Consider the following 21,223-nt stretch of genomic DNA (forward strand, 5'->3'; position numbering starts at 1 on the left):
TGGAAGGCAGATTTTTTTTGTTTGTTTTCTTTTTTTTTTTTTTTATTGGCGTACAATTGCTTCACAATGGTTAGTTTCTGCTTTACAACAAAGTGAATCAGTTATACATATACATCTGTTCCCATATCCCTTCCCTCTTGTGACTCCCTCTCTCCCACCCTCCCTATCCCACCCCTCCAGGCGGTCACAAAGCACCAATCGATCTTATCTCCCTGTGCTGTGCGGCTGCTTCCCACTAGCTACCTACCTTACGTTTGGTAGTGTATATATGTCCATGCCTCTCTTTCGCTTTGTCTCAGCTTACCCTTCCCCCTCCGCATATCCTCAGATCCATTCTCAAGTAGGTCTGTGTCTTTATTCCTGTTTTACCCCTAGGTTCTTCATGACATTTCTTTTTCTTAAATTCGATATATATGTGTTAGCATACGGTATTTGTCTTTCTCTTTCTGACTTACTTCACTCTGTATGACAGACTGTAGGTCTACCCACCTCATTACAAATAGCTCAGTTTCGTTTCTTTTTATGGCTGAGTAATATTCCATTGTATATATGTGCCCCATCTTCTTTATCCATTCATCTGATGATGGACACTTAGGTTGTTTCCATCTCCGGGCTATTGTAAATAGGGCTGCTATGAACATTTTGGTACATGTCTCTTTTTGAATTATGGTTTTCTCAGGGTATATGCCCAGTAGTGCGATTGCTGGGTCATGGTAGTTCTATTTGTAGTTTTTTAAGGAACCTCCATACCGTTCTCCATAGTGGCTGTACCAATTCACATTCCCACCAGCAGTGCAAGAGTGTTCCTTTTTCTCCACACCCTCTCCAGCATTTATTGTTTGTAGAGTTTTTGATGATGGCCATTCTGACTGGTGTGAGATGATATCTCATTGTAGTTTTGATTTGCATTTCTCTAATGATTAGTGATGTTGAGCATCCTTTCATGTGTTTGTTGGCAGTCTGTATATCTTCTTTGGAGAAACGTCTCTTAAGGTCTTCTGCCCATTTTGGTATTGGGTTGTTTGTTTTTTTGATATCGAGCTGCATGAGCTGCTTGTAGGCAGGTGTATTCTTAAGTACTGTGCCACCAGGGAAGTCCCTTTAATGGATTTTAAACAGAAAGTTTTAACATGTATACTCCCCTAGTGAAATAAAATATATACTCTAACTCATTTAAAATTCATCCCGTATTGTTAGACTCTGTTATAACGTAGATAGCCTAGGTTACCTTGTGATTCCCAAAACGTGTAATTACACGTGGGAGAGGTTTGACAAAACTGTAGTACACTGTGAGGCAGTGTTAATGAGGGATTCTTTTTTTTTCTTCTTTTAAATTCTTGTGTGTCAGGCAGTGTTCCGGGCAGTTGCATGCTTTATTTGACTCAGTTATCAAAACTCTGAAAATGAATGTATTTTCCCTGCTTTATAGGTAGGAAAACTGAGGCTCAGAAAACATTAGTAACTTGACCAAGGACACAGAGCTAGGAAATAACAGAACTAGGATTTAGTCCCCAAGACTTGCACTTTCCACTTTGCTCCATTTTAATATAACACGGAAGTTGCAGAGGTTTTTTTTTTTAAATGAAATTATTTACTTATTAGGCTGTGTCAGGTCTTAGTTGCGGCACGTGGGATCTTCGTTGCGGCATGCAGGATCTTTCGTCGTGGCATGCAGGCTTCTCTAGTTGCAGCACGTGGGCTTCTCTCTAGTTGTGGCGCAGGCTCAGTAGTTCAGGCATGCAGGCTCCAGAGTGCAAGGCCTCAGTAGTTGCGGTGTGCGGGCTTAGTTGCCCTGCGGCAGGTGGGATCTTAGTTCCCTGCCCAGGGATGGAACCTGCATCCCCCGCATTGGAAGGCAGATTTTTTTTGTTTGTTTTCTTTTTTTTTTTTTATTGGCGTACAATTGCTTCACAATGGTTAGTTTCTGCTTTACAACAAAGTGAATCAGTTATACATATACATCTGTTCCCATATCCCTTCCCTCTTGCGACTCCCTCTCTCCCACCCTCCCTATCCCTCCCCTCTAGGAGGTCACAAAGCACCAATCGATCTTATCTCCCTGTGCTGTGCGGCTGCTTCCCACTAGCTACCTACCTTACGTTTGGTAGTGTATATATGTCCATGCCTCTCTTTCGCTTTGTCTCAGCTTACCCTTCCCCCTCCGCATATCCTCAGATCCATTCTCAAGTAGGTCTGTGTCTTTATTCCTGTTTTACCCCTAGGTTCTTCATGACATTTCTTTTTCTTAAATTTGATATATATGTGTTAGCATACGGTATTTGTCTTTCTCTTTCTGACTTACTTCACTCTGTATGACAGACTGTAGGTCTACCCACCTCATTACAAATAGCTCAGTTTCGTTTCTTTTTATGGCTGAGTAATATTCCATTGTATATATGTGCCCCATCTTCTTTATCCATTCATCCGATGATGGACACTTAGGTTGTTTCCATCTCCGGGCTATTGTAAATAGAGCTGCAATGAACATTTTGGTACATGACTCTTTTTGAATTATGGTTTTCTCAGGGTATATGTCTAGTAGTGGGATTGCTGGGTCATATGGTAGTTCTATTTGTCGTTTTTTAAGGAACCTCCATACTGTTCTCCATAGTGGCTGTAGCAATTCACATTCCCACCAGCAGTGCAAGAGGATTCCCTTTTCTCCACACCCTCTCCAGCATTTATTGTTTGTAGAGTTTTTGATGATGGCCATTCTGACTGGTGTGAGATGATATCTCATTGTAGTTTTGATTTGCATTTCTCTAATGATTAGTGATGTTGAGCATCCTTTCATGTGTTTGTTGGCAGTCTGTATATCTTCTTTGGAGAAACGTCTCTTAAGGTCTTCTGCCCATTTTGGTATTGGGTTGTTTGTTTTTTTGATATCGAGCTGCATGAGCTGCTTGTAGGCAGGTGTATTCTTAAGTACTGTGCCACCAGGGAAGTCCCTTTAATGGATTTTAAACAGAAAGTTTTAACATGTATACTCCCCTAGTGAAATAAAATATATACTCTAACTCATTTAAAATTCATCCCGTATTGTTAGACTCTGTTATAACGTAGATAACCTAGGTTACCTTGTGATTCCCAAAACGTGTAATTACACGTGGGAGAGGTTTGACAAAACTGTAGTACACTGTGAGGCAGTGTTAATGAGGGATTCTTTTTTTTTCTTCTTTTAAATTCTTGTGTGTCAGGCAGTGTTCCGGGCAGTTGCATGCTTTATTTGACTCAGTTATCAAAACTCTGAAAATGAATGTATTTCCCTGCTTTATAGGTAGGAAAACTGAGGCTCAGAAAACATTAGTAACTTGACCAAGGACACAGAGCTAGGAAATAACAGAACTAGGATTTAGTCCCCAAGACTTGCACTTTCCACTTTGCTCCATTTTAATATAACACGGAAGTTGCAGAGGTTTTTTTTTTAAATTAAATTATTTACTTATTAGGCTGTGTCAGGTCTTAGTTGCGGCATGCAGGATCTTTCGTCGTGGCATGCAGGCTTCTCTAGTTGCAGCACGTGGGCTTCTCTCTAGTTGTGGCGCAGGCTCAGTAGTTCAGGCATGCAGGCTCCAGAGTGCAAGGCCTCAGTAGTTGCGGTGTGCGGGCTTAGTTGCCCTGCGGCAGGTGGGATCTTAGTTCCCTGCCCAGGGATGGAACCTGCATCCCCCGCATTGGAAGGCAGATTTTTTTTGTTTGTTTTCTTTTTTTTTTTTTTTATTGGCGTACAATTGCTTCACAATGGTTAGTTTCTGCTTTACAACAAAGTGAATCAGTTATACATATACATCTGTTCCCATATCCCTTCCCTCTTGCGACTCCCTCTCTCCCACCCTCCCTATCCCACCCCTCTAGGAGGTCACAAAGCACCAATCGATCTTATCTCCCTGTGCTGTGCGGCTGCTTCCCACTAGCTATCTACCTTACGTTTTTTAGTGTATATATGTCCATGCCTCTCTTTTGCTTTGTCTCAGCTTCCCCTTCCCCCTCCGCATATCCTCAGATCCATTCTCAAGTAGTTCTGTGTCTTTATTCCTGTTTTACCCCTAGGTTATTCATGACATTTTTTTTTCTTAAATTTGATATATATGTGTTAGCATATGGTATTTGTCTTTCTCTTTCTGACTTACTTCACTCTGTATGACAGACTCTAGGTCTATCCACCTCATTACACATAGCTCAATTTCGTTTCCTTTTATGGTTGAGTAATATTCCATTGTATATATGTGCCACATCTTCTTTTTTTTTTTTTTTTTTTGCTTTATAACAAATTTAATCAGTTATACATATACATATGTTCCTATATTCCCTCCCTTTTGCGTCTCCCTCCCACCCTCCCTATCCCACCCCTCCAGGCGGTCACAAAGCACCGAGCTGATCTCCCTGTGCTATGCGGCTGCTTCCCACTAGCTATCTACCTTACGTTTGGTAGTATATATATGTCCATGCCGCTCTTTCACTTTGTCACAGCTTACCCTTCCCCCTCCCCATATCCTCAAGTCCATTCTCTAGTAGGTCTGTGTCTTTATTCCTGTCTTACCCCTAGGTTCTTCATGACATTTTTTTTTTCTTCCTTAAATTCCATATATATGTGTCAGCATACAGTATTTGTCTTTCTCTTTCTGACTTACTTCACTCTGTATGACAGACTCTAGGTCCATCCACCTCATTACAAATAGCTCCATTTCATTTCTTTTATGGCTTAGTAATATTCCATTGTATATATGTGCCACGTCTTCTTTACCCATTCATCTGATGATGGACACTTAGGTTGTTTCCATCTCCGGGCTATTGTAAATAGAGCTGCAATGAACATTTTGGTACATGACTCTTTTTGAATTATGGTTTTCTCAGGGTATATGTCTAGTAGTGGGATTGCTGGGTCATATGGTAGTTCTATTTGTCGTTTTTTAAGGAACCTCCATACCGTTCTCCATAGTGGCTGTAGCAATTCACATTCCCACCAGCAGTGCAAGAGGATTCCCTTTTCTCCACACCCTCTCCAGCATTTATTGTTTGTAGAGTTTTTGATGATGGCCATTCTGACTGGTGTGAGATGATATCTCATTGTAGTTTTGATTTGCATTTCTCTAATGATTAGTGATGTTGAGCATCCTTTCATGTGTTTGTTGGCAGTCTGTATATCTTCTTTGGAGAAACGTCTCTTAAGGTCTTCTGCCCATTTTGGTATTGGGTTGTTTGTTTTTTTGATATCGAGCTGCATGAGCTGCTTGTAGGCAGGTGTATTCTTAAGTACTGTGCCACCAGGGAAGTCCCTTTAATGGATTTTAAACAGAAAGTTTTAACATGTATACTCCCCTAGTGAAATAAAATATATACTCTAACTCATTTAATATTCATCCCGTATTGTTAGACTCTGTTATAACGTAGATAGCCTAGGTTACCTTATGATTCCCAAAACGTGTAATTACACGTGGGAAAGGTTTGAAAAAACTGTAGTACACTGTGAGGCAGTGTTAATGAGGGATTCTTTTTTTTTCTTCTTTTAAATTCTTGTGTGTCAGGCAGTGTTCCGGGCAGTTGCATGCTTTATTTGACTCAGTTATCAAAACTCTGAAAATGAATGTATTTTCCCTGCTTTATAGGTAGGAAAACTGAGGCTCAGAAAACATTAGTAACTTGACCAAGGGCACAGAGCTAGGAAATAACAGAACTAGGATTTAGTCCCCAAGACTTGCACTTTCCACTTTGCTCCATTTTAATATAACACGGAAGTTGCAGAGGTTTTTTTTTTAAATTAAATTATTTACTTATTAGGCTGTGTCAGGTCTTAGTTGCGGCATGCAGGATCTTTCGTCGTGGCATGCAGGCTTCTCTAGTTGCAGCACGTGGGCTTCTCTCTAGTTGTGGCGCAGGCTCAGTAGTTCAGTCATGCAGGCTCCAGAGTGCATGGCCTCAGTAGTTGCGGTGTGCGGGCTTAGTTGCCCTGCGGCAGGTGGGATCTTAGTTCCCTGCCCAGGGATGGAACCTGCATCCCCCGCATTGGAAGGCAGATTTTTTTTGTTTGTTTTCTTTTTTTTTTTTTATTGGCGTACAATTGCTTCACAATGGTTAGTTTCTGCTTTACAACAAAGTGAATCAGTTATACATATACATCTGTTCCCATATCCCTTCCCTCTTGCGACTCCCTCTCTCCCACCCTCCCTATCCCACCCCTCTAGGAGGTCACAAAGCACCAATCGATCTTATCTCCCTGTGCTGTGCGGCTGCTTCCCACTAGCTATCTACCTTACGTTTTTTAGTGTATATATGTCCATGCCTCTCTTTTGCTTTGTCTCAGCTTCCCCTTCCCCCTCCGCATATCCTCAGATCCATTCTCAAGTAGTTCTGTGTCTTTATTCCTGTTTTACCCCTAGGTTATTCATGACATTTTTTTTTCTTAAATTTGATATATATGTGTTAGCATATGGTATTTGTCTTTCTCTTTCTGACTTACTTCACTCTGTATGACAGACTCTAGGTCTATCCACCTCATTACACATAGCTCAATTTCGTTTCCTTTTATGGTTGAGTAATATTCCATTGTATATATGTGCCACATCTTTTTTTTTTTTTTTTTTGCTTTATAACAAATTTAATCAGTTATACATATACATATGTTCCTATATCCCCTCCCTTTTGCGTCTCCCTCCCACCCTCCCTATCCCACCCCGCCAGGCGGTCACAAAGCACCGAGCTGATCTCCCTGTGCTATGCGGCTGCTTCCCACTAGCTATCTACCTTACGTTTGGTAGTATATATATGTCCATGCCGCTCTTTCACTTTGTCACAGCTTACCCTTCCCCCTCCCCATATCCTCAAGTCCATTCTCTAGTAGGTCTGTGTCTTTATTCCTGTCTTACCCCTAGGTTCTTCATGACATTTTTTTTTCTTCCTTAAATTCCATATATATGTGTCAGCATACAGTATTTGTCTTTCTCTTTCTGACTTACTTCACTCTGTATGACAGACTCTAGGTCCATCCACCTCATTACAAATAGCTCCATTTCATTTCTTTTATGGCTTAGTAATATTCCATTGTATATATGTGGCACGTCTTCTTTACCCATTCATCTGATGATGGACACTTAGGTTGTTTCCATCTCCGGGCTATTGTAAATAGGGCTGCTATGAACATTTTGGTACATGTCTCTTTTTGAATTATGGTTTTCTCAGGGTATATGCCCAGTAGTGCGATTGCTGGGTCATGGTAGTTCTATTTGTAGTTTTTTAAGGAACCTCCATACCGTTCTCCATAGTGGCTGTACCAATTCACATTCCCACCAGCAGTGCAAGAGTGTTCCTTTTTCTCCACACCCTCTCCAGCATTTATTGTTTGTAGAGTTTTTGATGATGGCCATTCTGACTGGTGTGAGATGATATCTCATTGTAGTTTTGATTTGCATTTCTCTAATGATTAGTGATGTTGAGCATCCTTTCATGTGTTTGTTGGCAGTCTGTATATCTTCTTTGGAGAAACGTCTCTTAAGGTCTTCTGCCCATTTTGGTATTGGGTTGTTTGTTTTTTTGATATCGAGCTGCATGAGCTGCTTGTAGGCAGGTGTATTCTTAAGTACTGTGCCACCAGGGAAGTCCCTTTAATGGATTTTAAACAGAAAGTTTTAACATGTATACTCCCCTAGTGAAATAAAATATATACTCTAACTCATTTAAAATTCATCCCGTATTGTTAGACTCTGTTATAACGTAGATAGCCTAGGTTACCTTATGATTCCCAAAACGTGTAATTACACGTGGGAGAGGTTTGACAAAACTGTAGTACACTGTGAGGCAGTGTTAATGAGGGATTCTTTTTTTTTCTTCTTTTAAATTCTTGTGTGTCAGGCAGTGTTCCGGGCAGTTGCATGCTTTATTTGACTCAGTTATCAAAACTCTGAAAATGAATGTATTTCCCTGCTTTATAGGTAGGAAAACTGAGGCTCAGAAAACATTAGTAACTTGACCAAGGGCACAGAGCTAGGAAATAACAGAACTAGGATTTAGTCCCCAAGACTTGCACTTTCCACTTTGCTCCATTTTAATATAACACGGAACTTGCAGAGGTTTTTTTTTTAAATTAAATTATTTACTTATTAGGCTGTGTCAGGTCTTAGTTGCGGCACGTGGGATCTTCGTTGCGGCATGCAGGATCTTTCGTCGTGGCATGCAGGCTTCTCTAGTTGCAGCACGTGGGCTTCTCTCTAGTTATGGCGCAGGCTCAGTAGTCAAGGTATGCAGGCTCCAGAGTGCAAGGCCTCAGTAGTTGCGGTGTGCGGGCTTAGTTGCCCTGCGGCAGGTGGGATCTTAGTTCCCTGCCCAGGGATGGAACCTGCATCCCCCGCATTGGAATGCAGATTTTTTTTGTTTTTTTTTTTTTTTTTTTTTTTTTTTATTGGCGTACAATTGCTTCACAATGGTTAGTTTCTGCTTTACAAAAAAGTGAATCAGTTATACATATACATCTGTTCCCATATCCCTTCCCTCTTGTGACTCCCTCTCTCCCACCCTCCCTATCCCACCCCTCCAGGCGGTCACAAAGCACCAATCGATCTTATCTCCCTGTGCTGTGCGGCTGCTTCCCACTAGCTACCTACCTTACGTTTGGTAGTGTATATATGTCCATGCCTCTCTTTCGCTTTGTCTCAGCTTACCCTTCCCCCTCCGCATATCCTCAGATCCATTCTCAAGTAGGTCTGTGTCTTTATTCCTGTTTTACCCCTAGGTTCTTCATGACATTTCTTTTTCTTAAATTCGATATATATGTGTTAGCATACGGTATTTGTCTTTCTCTTTCTGACTTACTTCACTCTGTATGACAGACTGTAGGTCTACCCACCTCATTACAAATAGCTCAGTTTCGTTTCTTTTTATGGCTGAGTAATATTCCATTGTATATATGTGCCCCATCTTCTTTATCCATTCATCTGATGATGGACACTTAGGTTGTTTCCATCTCCGGGCTATTGTAAATAGGGCTGCTATGAACATTTTGGTACATGTCTCTTTTTGAATTATGGTTTTCTCAGGGTATATGCCCAGTAGTGCGATTGCTGGGTCATGGTAGTTCTATTTGTAGTTTTTTAAGGAACCTCCATACCGTTCTCCATAGTGGCTGTACCAATTCACATTCCCACCAGCAGTGCAAGAGTGTTCCTTTTTCTCCACACCCTCTCCAGCATTTATTGTTTGTAGAGTTTTTGATGATGGCCATTCTGACTGGTGTGAGATGATATCTCATTGTAGTTTTGATTTGCATTTCTCTAATGATTAGTGATGTTGAGCATCCTTTCATGTGTTTGTTGGCAGTCTGTATATCTTCTTTGGAGAAACGTCTCTTAAGGTCTTCTGCCCATTTTGGTATTGGGTTGTTTGTTTTTTTGATATCGAGCTGCATGAGCTGCTTGTAGGCAGGTGTATTCTTAAGTACTGTGCCACCAGGGAAGTCCCTTTAATGGATTTTAAACAGAAAGTTTTAACATGTATACTCCCCTAGTGAAATAAAATATATACTCTAACTCATTTAAAATTCATCCCGTATTGTTAGACTCTGTTATAACGTAGATAGCCTAGGTTACCTTGTGATTCCCAAAACGTGTAATTACACGTGGGAGAGGTTTGACAAAACTGTAGTACACTGTGAGGCAGTGTTAATGAGGGATTCTTTTTTTTTCTTCTTTTAAATTCTTGTGTGTCAGGCAGTGTTCCGGGCAGTTGCATGCTTTATTTGACTCAGTTATCAAAACTCTGAAAATGAATGTATTTTCCCTGCTTTATAGGTAGGAAAACTGAGGCTCAGAAAACATTAGTAACTTGACCAAGGACACAGAGCTAGGAAATAACAGAACTAGGATTTAGTCCCCAAGACTTGCACTTTCCACTTTGCTCCATTTTAATATAACACGGAAGTTGCAGAGGTTTTTTTTTTTAAATGAAATTATTTACTTATTAGGCTGTGTCAGGTCTTAGTTGCGGCACGTGGGATCTTCGTTGCGGCATGCAGGATCTTTCGTCGTGGCATGCAGGCTTCTCTAGTTGCAGCACGTGGGCTTCTCTCTAGTTGTGGCGCAGGCTCAGTAGTTCAGGCATGCAGGCTCCAGAGTGCAAGGCCTCAGTAGTTGCGGTGTGCGGGCTTAGTTGCCCTGCGGCAGGTGGGATCTTAGTTCCCTGCCCAGGGATGGAACCTGCATCCCCCGCATTGGAAGGCAGATTTTTTTTGTTTGTTTTCTTTTTTTTTTTTTATTGGCGTACAATTGCTTCACAATGGTTAGTTTCTGCTTTACAACAAAGTGAATCAGTTATACATATACATCTGTTCCCATATCCCTTCCCTCTTGCGACTCCCTCTCTCCCACCCTCCCTATCCCTCCCCTCTAGGAGGTCACAAAGCACCAATCGATCTTATCTCCCTGTGCTGTGCGGCTGCTTCCCACTAGCTACCTACCTTACGTTTGGTAGTGTATATATGTCCATGCCTCTCTTTCGCTTTGTCTCAGCTTACCCTTCCCCCTCCGCATATCCTCAGATCCATTCTCAAGTAGGTCTGTGTCTTTATTCCTGTTTTACCCCTAGGTTTTTCATGACATTTCTTTTTCTTAAATTTGATATATATGTGTTAGCATACGGTATTTGTCTTTCTCTTTCTGACTTACTTCACTCTGTATGACAGACTGTAGGTCTACCCACCTCATTACAAATAGCTCAGTTTCGTTTCTTTTTATGGCTGAGTAATATTCCATTGTATATATGTGCCCCATCTTCTTTATCCATTCATCCGATGATGGACACTTAGGTTGTTTCCATCTCCGGGCTATTGTAAATAGAGCTGCAATGAACATTTTGGTACATGACTCTTTTTGAATTATGGTTTTCTCAGGGTATATGTCTAGTAGTGGGATTGCTGGGTCATATGGTAGTTCTATTTGTCGTTTTTTAAGGAACCTCCATACTGTTCTCCATAGTGGCTGTAGCAATTCACATTCCCACCAGCAGTGCAAGAGGATTCCCTTTTCTCCACACCCTCTCCAGCATTTATTGTTTGTAGAGTTTTTGATGATGGCCATTCTGACTGGTGTGAGATGATATCTCATTGTAGTTTTGATTTGCATTTCTCTAATGATTAGTGATGTTGAGCATCCTTTCATGTGTTTGTTGGCAGTCTGTATATCTTCTTTGGAGAAACGTCTCTTAAGGTCTTCTGCCCATTTTGGTATTGGGTTGTTTGTTTTTTTGATATCGAGCTGCATGAGCTGCTTGTAGGCAGGTGTATTCTTAAGTACTGTGCCACCAGGGAAGTCCCTTTAATGGATTTTAAACAGAAAGTTTTAACATGTATACTCCCCTAGTGAAATAAAATATATACTCTAACTCATTTAAAATTCATCCCGTATTGTTAGACTCTGTTATAACGTAGATAACCTAGGTTACCTTGTGATTCCCAAAACGTGTAATTACACGTGGGAGAGGTTTGACAAAACTGTAGTACACTGTGAGGCAGTGTTAATGAGGGATTCTTTTTTTTTCTTCTTTTAAATTCTTGTGTGTCAGGCAGTGTTCCGGGCAGTTGCATGCTTTATTTGACTCAGTTATCAAAACTCTGAAAATGAATGTATTTCCCTGCTTTATAGGTAGGAAAACTGAGGCTCAGAAAACATTAGTAACTTGACCAAGGACACAGAGCTAGGAAATAACAGAACTAGGATTTAGTCCCCAAGACTTGCACTTTCCACTTTGCTCCATTTTAATATAACACGGAAGTTGCAGAGGTTTTTTTTTTAAATTAAATTATTTACTTATTAGGCTGTGTCAGGTCTTAGTTGCGGCATGCAGGATCTTTCGTCGTGGCATGCAGGCTTCTCTAGTTGCAGCACGTGGGCTTCTCTCTAGTTGTGGCGCAGGCTCAGTAGTTCAGGCATGCAGGCTCCAGAGTGCAAGGCCTCAGTAGTTGCGGTGTGCGGGCTTAGTTGCCCTGCGGCAGGTGGGATCTTAGTTCCCTGCCCAGGGATGGAACCTGCATCCCCCGCATTGGAAGGCAGATTTTTTTTGTTTGTTTTCTTTTTTTTTTTTTTTATTGGCGTACAATTGCTTCACAATGGTTAGTTTCTGCTTTACAACAAAGTGAATCAGTTATACATATACATCTGTTCCCATATCCCTTCCCTCTTGCGACTCCCTCTCTCCCACCCTCCCTATCCCACCCCTCTAGGAGGTCACAAAGCACCAATCGATCTTATCTCCCTGTGCTGTGCGGCTGCTTCCCACTAGCTATCTACCTTACGTTTTTTAGTGTATATATGTCCATGCCTCTCTTTTGCTTTGTCTCAGCTTCCCCTTCCCCCTCCGCATATCCTCAGATCCATTCTCAAGTAGTTCTGTGTCTTTATTCCTGTTTTACCCCTAGGTTATTCATGACATTTTTTTTTCTTAAATTTGATATATATGTGTTAGCATATGGTATTTGTCTTTCTCTTTCTGACTTACTTCACTCTGTATGACAGACTCTAGGTCTATCCACCTCATTACACATAGCTCAATTTCGTTTCCTTTTATGGTTGAGTAATATTCCATTGTATATATGTGCCACATCTTCTTTTTTTTTTTTTTTTTTGCTTTATAACAAATTTAATCAGTTATACATATACATATGTTCCTATATTCCCTCCCTTTTGCGTCTCCCTCCCACCCTCCCTATCCCACCCCTCCAGGCGGTCACAAAGCACCGAGCTGATCTCCCTGTGCTATGCGGCTGCTTCCCACTAGCTATCTACCTTACGTTTGGTAGTATATATATGTCCATGCCGCTCTTTCACTTTGTCACAGCTTACCCTTCCCCCTCCCCATATCCTCAAGTCCATTCTCTAGTAGGTCTGTGTCTTTATTCCTGTCTTACCCCTAGGTTCTTCATGACATTTTTTTTTTCTTCCTTAAATTCCATATATATGTGTCAGCATACAGTATTTGTCTTTCTCTTTCTGACTTACTTCACTCTGTATGACAGACTCTAGGTCCATCCACCTCATTACAAATAGCTCCATTTCATTTCTTTTATGGCTTAGTAATATTCCATTGTATATATGTGCCACGTCTTCTTTACCCATTCATCTGATGATGGACACTTAGGTTGTTTCCATCTCCGGGCTATTGTAAATAGAGCTGCAATGAACATTTTGGTACATGACTCTTTTTGAATTATGGTTTTCTCAGGGTATATGTCTAGTAGTGGGATTGCTGGGTCATATGGTAGTTCTATTTGTCGTTTTTTAAGGAACCTCCATACCGTTCTCCATAGTGGCTGTAGCAATTCACATTCCCACCAGCAGTGCAAGAGGATTCCCTTTTCTCCACACCCTCTCCAGCATTTATTGTTTGTAGAGTTTTTGATGATGGCCATTCTGACTGGTGTGAGATGATATCTCATTGTAGTTTTGATTTGCATTTCTCTAATGATTAGTGATGTTGAGCATCCTTTCATGTGTTTGTTGGCAGTCTGTATATCTTCTTTGGAGAAACGTCTCTTAAGGTCTTCTGCCCATTTTGGTATTGGGTTGTTTGTTTTTTTGATATCGAGCTGCATGAGCTGCTTGTAGGCAGGTGTATTCTTAAGTACTGTGCCACCAGGGAAGTCCCTTTAATGGATTTTAAACAGAAAGTTTTAACATGTATACTCCCCTAGTGAAATAAAATATATACTCTAACTCATTTAATATTCATCCCGTATTGTTAGACTCTGTTATAACGTAGATAGCCTAGGTTACCTTATGATTCCCAAAACGTGTAATTACACGTGGGAAAGGTTTGAAAAAACTGTAGTACACTGTGAGGCAGTGTTAATGAGGGATTCTTTTTTTTTCTTCTTTTAAATTCTTGTGTGTCAGGCAGTGTTCCGGGCAGTTGCATGCTTTATTTGACTCAGTTATCAAAACTCTGAAAATGAATGTATTTTCCCTGCTTTATAGGTAGGAAAACTGAGGCTCAGAAAACATTAGTAACTTGACCAAGGGCACAGAGCTAGGAAATAACAGAACTAGGATTTAGTCCCCAAGACTTGCACTTTCCACTTTGCTCCATTTTAATATAACACGGAAGTTGCAGAGGTTTTTTTTTTAAATTAAATTATTTACTTATTAGGCTGTGTCAGGTCTTAGTTGCGGCATGCAGGATCTTTCGTCGTGGCATGCAGGCTTCTCTAGTTGCAGCACGTGGGCTTCTCTCTAGTTGTGGCGCAGGCTCAGTAGTTCAGTCATGCAGGCTCCAGAGTGCATGGCCTCAGTAGTTGCGGTGTGCGGGCTTAGTTGCCCTGCGGCAGGTGGGATCTTAGTTCCCTGCCCAGGGATGGAACCTGCATCCCCCGCATTGGAAGGCAGATTTTTTTTGTTTGTTTTCTTTTTTTTTTTTTATTGGCGTACAATTGCTTCACAATGGTTAGTTTCTGCTTTACAACAAAGTGAATCAGTTATACATATACATCTGTTCCCATATCCCTTCCCTCTTGCGACTCCCTCTCTCCCACCCTCCCTATCCCACCCCTCTAGGAGGTCACAAAGCACCAATCGATCTTATCTCCCTGTGCTGTGCGGCTGCTTCCCACTAGCTATCTACCTTACGTTTTTTAGTGTATATATGTCCATGCCTCTCTTTTGCTTTGTCTCAGCTTCCCCTTCCCCCTCCGCATATCCTCAGATCCATTCTCAAGTAGTTCTGTGTCTTTATTCCTGTTTTACCCCTAGGTTATTCATGACATTTTTTTTTCTTAAATTTGATATATATGTGTTAGCATATGGTATTTGTCTTTCTCTTTCTGACTTACTTCACTCTGTATGACAGACTCTAGGTCTATCCACCTCATTACACATAGCTCAATTTCGTTTCCTTTTATGGTTGAGTAATATTCCATTGTATATATGTGCCACATCTTTTTTTTTTTTTTTTTTGCTTTATAACAAATTTAATCAGTTATACATATACATATGTTCCTATATCCCCTCCCTTTTGCGTCTCCCTCCCACCCTCCCTATCCCACCCCGCCAGGCGGTCACAAAGCACCGAGCTGATCTCCCTGTGCTATGCGGCTGCTTCCCACTAGCTATCTACCTTACGTTTGGTAGTATATATATGTCCATGCCGCTCTTTCACTTTGTCACAGCTTACCCTTCCCCCTCCCCATATCCTCAAGTCCATTCTCTAGTAGGTCTGTGTCTTTATTCCTGTCTTACCCCTAGGTTCTTCATGACATTTTTTTTTCTTCCTTAAATTCCATATATATGTGTCAGCATACAGTATTTGTCTTTCTCTTTCTGACTTACTTCACTCTGTATGACAGACTCTAGGTCCATCCACCTCATTACAAATAGCTCCATTTCATTTCTTTTATGGCTTAGTAATATTCCATTGTATATATGTGGCACGTCTTCTTTACCCATTCATCTGATGATGGACACTTAGGTTGTTTCCATCTCCGGGCTATTGTAAATAGGGCTGCTATGAACATTTTGGTACATGTCTCTTTTTGAATTATGGTTTTCTCAGGGTATATGCCCAGTAGTGCGATTGCTGGGTCATGGTAGTTCTATTTGTAGTTTTTTAAGGAACCTCCATACCGTTCTCCATAGTGGCTGTACCAATTCACATTCCCACCAGCAGTGCAAGAGTGTTCCTTTTTCTCCACACCCTCTCCAGCATTTATTGTTTGTAGAGTTTTTGATGATGGCCATTCTGACTGGTGTGAGATGATATCTCATTGTAGTTTTGATTTGCATTTCTCTAATGATTAGTGATGTTGAGCATCCTTTCATGTGTTTGTTGGCAGTCTGTATATCTTCTTTGGAGAAACGTCTCTTAAGGTCTTCTGCCCATTTTGGTATTGGGTTGTTTGTTTTTTTGATATCGAGCTGCATGAGCTGCTTGTAGGCAGGTGTATTCTTAAGTACTGTGCCACCAGGGAAGTCCCTTTAATGGATTTTAAACAGAAAGTTTTAACATGTATACTCCCCTAGTGAAATAAAATATATACTCTAACTCATTTAAAATTCATCCCGTATTGTTAGACTCTGTTATAACGTAGATAGCCTAGGTTACCTTATGATTCCCAAAACGTGTAATTACACGTGGGAGAGGTTTGACAAAACTGTAGTACACTGTGAGGCAGTGTTAATGAGGGATTCTTTTTTTTTCTTCTTTTAAATTCTTGTGTGTCAGGCAGTGTTCCGGGCAGTTGCATGCTTTATTTGACTCAGTTATCAAAACTCTGAAATGAATGTATTTCCCTGCTTTATAGGTAGGAAAACTGAGGCTCAGAAAACATTAGTAACTTGACCAAGGGCACAGAGCTAGGAAATAACAGAACTAGGATTTAGTCCCCAAGACTTGCACTTTCCACTTTGCTCCATTTTAATATAACACGGAACTTGCAGAGGTTTTTTTTTTAAATTAAATTATTTACTTATTAGGCTGTGTCAGGTCTTAGTTGCGGCACGTGGGATCTTCGTTGCGGCATGCAGGATCTTTCGTCGTGGCATGCAGGCTTCTCTAGTTGCAGCACGTGGGCTTCTCTCTAGTTATGGCGCAGGCTCAGTAGTCAAGGTATGCAGGCTCCAGAGTGCAAGGCCTCAGTAGTTGCGGTGTGCGGGCTTAGTTGCCCTGCGGCAGGTGGGATCTTAGTTCCCTGCCCAGGGATGGAACCTGCATCCCCCGCATTGGAATGCAGATTTTTTTGTTTTTTTGTTTTTTTTTTTTTTTTTTTATTGGCGTACAATTGCTTCACAATGGTTAGTTTCTGCTTTACAAAAAAGTGAATCAGTTATACATATACATCTGTTCCCATATCCCTTCCCTCTTGTGACTCCCTCTCTCCCACCCTCCCTATCCCACCCCTCCAGGCGGTCACAAAGCACCAATCGATCTTATCTCCCTGTGCTGTGCGGCTGCTTCCCACTAGCTACCTACCTTACGTTTGGTAGTGTATATATGTCCATGCCTCTCTTTCGCTTTGTCTCAGCTTACCCTTCCCCCTCCGCATATCCTCAGATCCATTCTCAAGTAGGTCTGTGTCTTTATTCCTGTTTTACCCCTAGGTTCTTCATGACATTTCTTTTTCTTAAATTCGATATATATGTGTTAGCATACGGTATTTGTCTTTCTCTTTCTGACTTACTTCACTCTGTATGACAGACTGTAGGTCTACCCACCTCATTACAAATAGCTCAGTTTCGTTTCTTTTTATGGCTGAGTAATATTCCATTGTATATATGTGCCCCATCTTCTTTATCCATTCATCTGATGATGGACACTTAGGTTGTTTCCATCTCCGGGCTATTGTAAATAGGGCTGCTATGAACATTTTGGTACATGTCTCTTTTTGAATTATGGTTTTCTCAGGGTATATGCCCAGTAGTGCGATTGCTGGGTCATGGTAGTTCTATTTGTAGTTTTTTAAGGAACCTCCATACCGTTCTCCATAGTGGCTGTACCAATTCACATTCCCACCAGCAGTGCAAGAGTGTTCCTTTTTCTCCACACCCTCTCCAGCATTTATTGTTTGTAGAGTTTTTGATGATGGCCATTCTGACTGGTGTGAGATGATATCTCATTGTAGTTTTGATTTGCATTTCTCTAATGATTAGTGATGTTGAGCATCCTTTCATGTGTTTGTTGGCAGTCTGTATATCTTCTTTGGAGAAACGTCTCTTAAGGTCTTCTGCCCATTTTGGTATTGGGTTGTTTGTTTTTTTGATATCGAGCTGCATGAGCTGCTTGTAGGCAGGTGTATTCTTAAGTACTGTGCCACCAGGGAAGTCCCTTTAATGGATTTTAAACAGAAAGTTTTAACATGTATACTCCCCTAGTGAAATAAAATATATACTCTAACTCATTTAAAATTCATCCCGTATTGTTAGACTCTGTTATAACGTAGATAGCCTAGGTTACCTTGTGATTCCCAAAACGTGTAATTACACGTGGGAGAGGTTTGACAAAACTGTAGTACACTGTGAGGCAGTGTTAATGAGGGATTCTTTTTTTTTCTTCTTTTAAATTCTTGTGTGTCAGGCAGTGTTCCGGGCAGTTGCATGCTTTATTTGACTCAGTTATCAAAACTCTGAAAATGAATGTATTTTCCCTGCTTTATAGGTAGGAAAACTGAGGCTCAGAAAACATTAGTAACTTGACCAAGGACACAGAGCTAGGAAATAACAGAACTAGGATTTAGTCCCCAAGACTTGCACTTTCCACTTTGCTCCATTTTAATATAACACGGAAGTTGCAGAGGTTTTTTTTTTTAAATTAAATTATTTACTTATTAGGCTGTGTCAGGTCTTAGTTGCGGCACGTGGGATCTTCGTTGCGGCATGCAGGATCTTTCGTCGTGGCATGCAGGCTTCTCTAGTTGCAGCACGTGGGCTTCTCTCTAGTTGTGGCGCAGGCTCAGTAGTTCAGGCATGCAGGCTCCAGAGTGCAAGGCCTCAGTAGTTGCGGTGTGCGGGCTTAGTTGCCCTGCGGCAGGTGGGATCTTAGTTCCCTGCCCAGGGATGGAACCTGCATCCCCCGCATTGGAAGGCAGATTTTTTTTGTTTGTTTTCTTTTTTTTTTTTTATTGGCGTACAATTGCTTCACAATGGTTAGTTTCTGCTTTACAACAAAGTGAATCAGTTATACATATACATCTGTTCCCATATCCCTTCCCTCTTGCGACTCCCTCTCTCCCACCCTCCCTATCCCTCCCCTCTAGGAGGTCACAAAGCACCAATCGATCTTATCTCCCTGTGCTGTGCGGCTGCTTCCCACTAGCTACCTACCTTACGTTTGGTAGTGTATATATGTCCATGCCTCTCTTTCGCTTTGTCTCAGCTTACCCTTCCCCCTCCGCATATCCTCAGATCCATTCTCAAGTAGGTCTGTGTCTTTATTCCTGTTTTACCCCTAGGTTCTTCATGACATTTCTTTTTCTTAAATTTGATATATATGTGTTAGCATACGGTATTTGTCTTTCTCTTTCTGACTTACTTCACTCTGTATGACAGACTGTAGGTCTACCCACCTCATTACAAATAGCTCAGTTTCGTTTCTTTTTATGGCTGAGTAATATTCCATTGTATATATGTGCCCCATCTTCTTTATCCATTCATCCGATGATGGACACTTAGGTTGTTTCCATCTCCGGGCTATTGTAAATAGAGCTGCAATGAACATTTTGGTACATGACTCTTTTTGAATTATGGTTTTCTCAGGGTATATGTCTAGTAGTGGGATTGCTGGGTCATATGGTAGTTCTATTTGTCGTTTTTTAAGGAACCTCCATACTGTTCTCCATAGTGGCTGTAGCAATTCACATTCCCACCAGCAGTGCAAGAGGATTCCCTTTTCTCCACACCCTCTCCAGCATTTATTGTTTGTAGAGTTTTTGATGATGGCCATTCTGACTGGTGTGAGATGATATCTCATTGAAGTTTTGATTTGCATTTCTCTAATGATTAGTGATGTTGAGCATCCTTTCATGTGTTTGTTGGCAGTCTGTATATCTTCTTTGGAGAAACGTCTCTTAAGGTCTTCTGCCCATTTTGGTATTGGGTTGTTTGTTTTTTTGATATCGAGCTGCATGAGCTGCTTGTAGGCAGGTGTATTCTTAAGTACTGTGCCACCAGGGAAGTCCCTTTAATGGATTTTAAACAGAAAGTTTTAACATGTATACTCCCCTAGTGAAATAAAATATATACTCTAACTCATTTAAAATTCATCCCGTATTGTTAGACTCTGTTATAACGTAGATAACCTAGGTTACCTTGTGATTCCCAAAACGTGTAATTACACGTGGGAGAGGTTTGACAAAACTGTAGTACACTGTGAGGCAGTGTTAATGAGGGATTCTTTTTTTTTCTTCTTTTAAATTCTTGTGTGTCAGGCAGTGTTCCGGGCAGTTGCATGCTTTATTTGACTCAGTTATCAAAACTCTGAAAATGAATGTATTTCCCTGCTTTATAGGTAGGAAAACTGAGGCTCAGAAAACATTAGTAACTTGACCAAGGACACAGAGCTAGGAAATAACAGAACTAGGATTTAGTCCCCAAGACTTGCACTTTCCACTTTGCTCCATTTTAATATAACACGGAAGTTGCAGAGGTTTTTTTTTTAAATTAAATTATTTACTTATTAGGCTGTGTCAGGTCTTAGTTGCGGCATGCAGGATCTTTCGTCGTGGCATGCAGGCTTCTCTAGTTGCAGCACGTGGGCTTCTCTCTAGTTGTGGCGCAGGCTCAGTAGTTCAGGCATGCAGGCTCCAGAGTGCAAGGCCTCAGTAGTTGCGGTGTGCGGGCTTAGTTGCCCTGCGGCAGGTGGGATCTTAGTTCCCTGCCCAGGGATGGAACCTGCATCCCCCGCATTGGAAGGCAGATTTTTTTTGTTTGTTTTCTTTTTTTTTTTTTATTGGCGTACAATTGCTTCACAATGGTTAGTTTCTGCTTTACAACAAAGTGAATCAGTTATACATATACATCTGTTCCCATATCCCTTCCCTCTTGCGACTCCCTCTCTCCCACCCTCCCTATCCCACCCCTCTAGGAGGTCACAAAGCACCAATCGATCTTATCTCCCTGTGCTGTGCGGCTGCTTCCCACTAGCTATCTACCTTACGTTTTTTAGTGTATATATGTCCATGCCTCTCTTTTGCTTTGTCTCAGCTTCCCCTTCCCCCTCCGCATATCCTCAGATCCATTCTCAAGTAGTTCTGTGTCTTTATTCCTGTTTTACCCCTAGGTTATTCATGACATTTTTTTTTCTTAAATTTGATATATATGTGTTAGCATATGGTATTTGTCTTTCTCTTTCTGACTTACTTCACTCTGTATGACAGACTCTAGGTCTATCCACCTCATTACACATAGCTCAATTTCGTTTCCTTTTATGGTTGAGTAATATTCCATTGTATATATGTGCCACATCTTTTTTTTTTTTTTTTTTGCTTTATAACAAATTTAATCAGTTATACATATACATATGTTCCTATATCCCCTCCCTTTTGCGTCTCCCTCCCACCCTCCCTATCCCACCCCGCCAGGCGGTCACAAAGCACCGAGCTGATCTCCCTGTGCTATGCGGCTGCTTCCCACTAGCTATCTACCTTACGTTTGGTAGTATATATATGTCCATGCCGCTCTTTCACTTTGTCACAGCTTACCCTTCCCCCTCCCCATATCCTCAAGTCCATTCTCTAGTAGGTCTGTGTCTTTATTCCTGTCTT

At 41.1% G+C, this 21,223-nt stretch overlaps 1 protein-coding gene across 1 annotated transcript in view; it reads left to right on the forward strand.

Annotated features, from left to right (window-relative positions):
• MRS2 (magnesium transporter MRS2) overlaps positions 1-21,223 on the forward strand; it is a 103,000-nt gene that overhangs the window by 43,427 nt on the left and 38,350 nt on the right. The window lies entirely within an intron of this gene.

This window comes from Mesoplodon densirostris, chromosome 10, assembly GCF_025265405.1.
Source record: "Mesoplodon densirostris isolate mMesDen1 chromosome 10, mMesDen1 primary haplotype, whole genome shotgun sequence".
In the NCBI taxonomy this organism is placed as follows: Eukaryota; Metazoa; Chordata; class Mammalia; order Artiodactyla; family Ziphiidae; genus Mesoplodon; species Mesoplodon densirostris.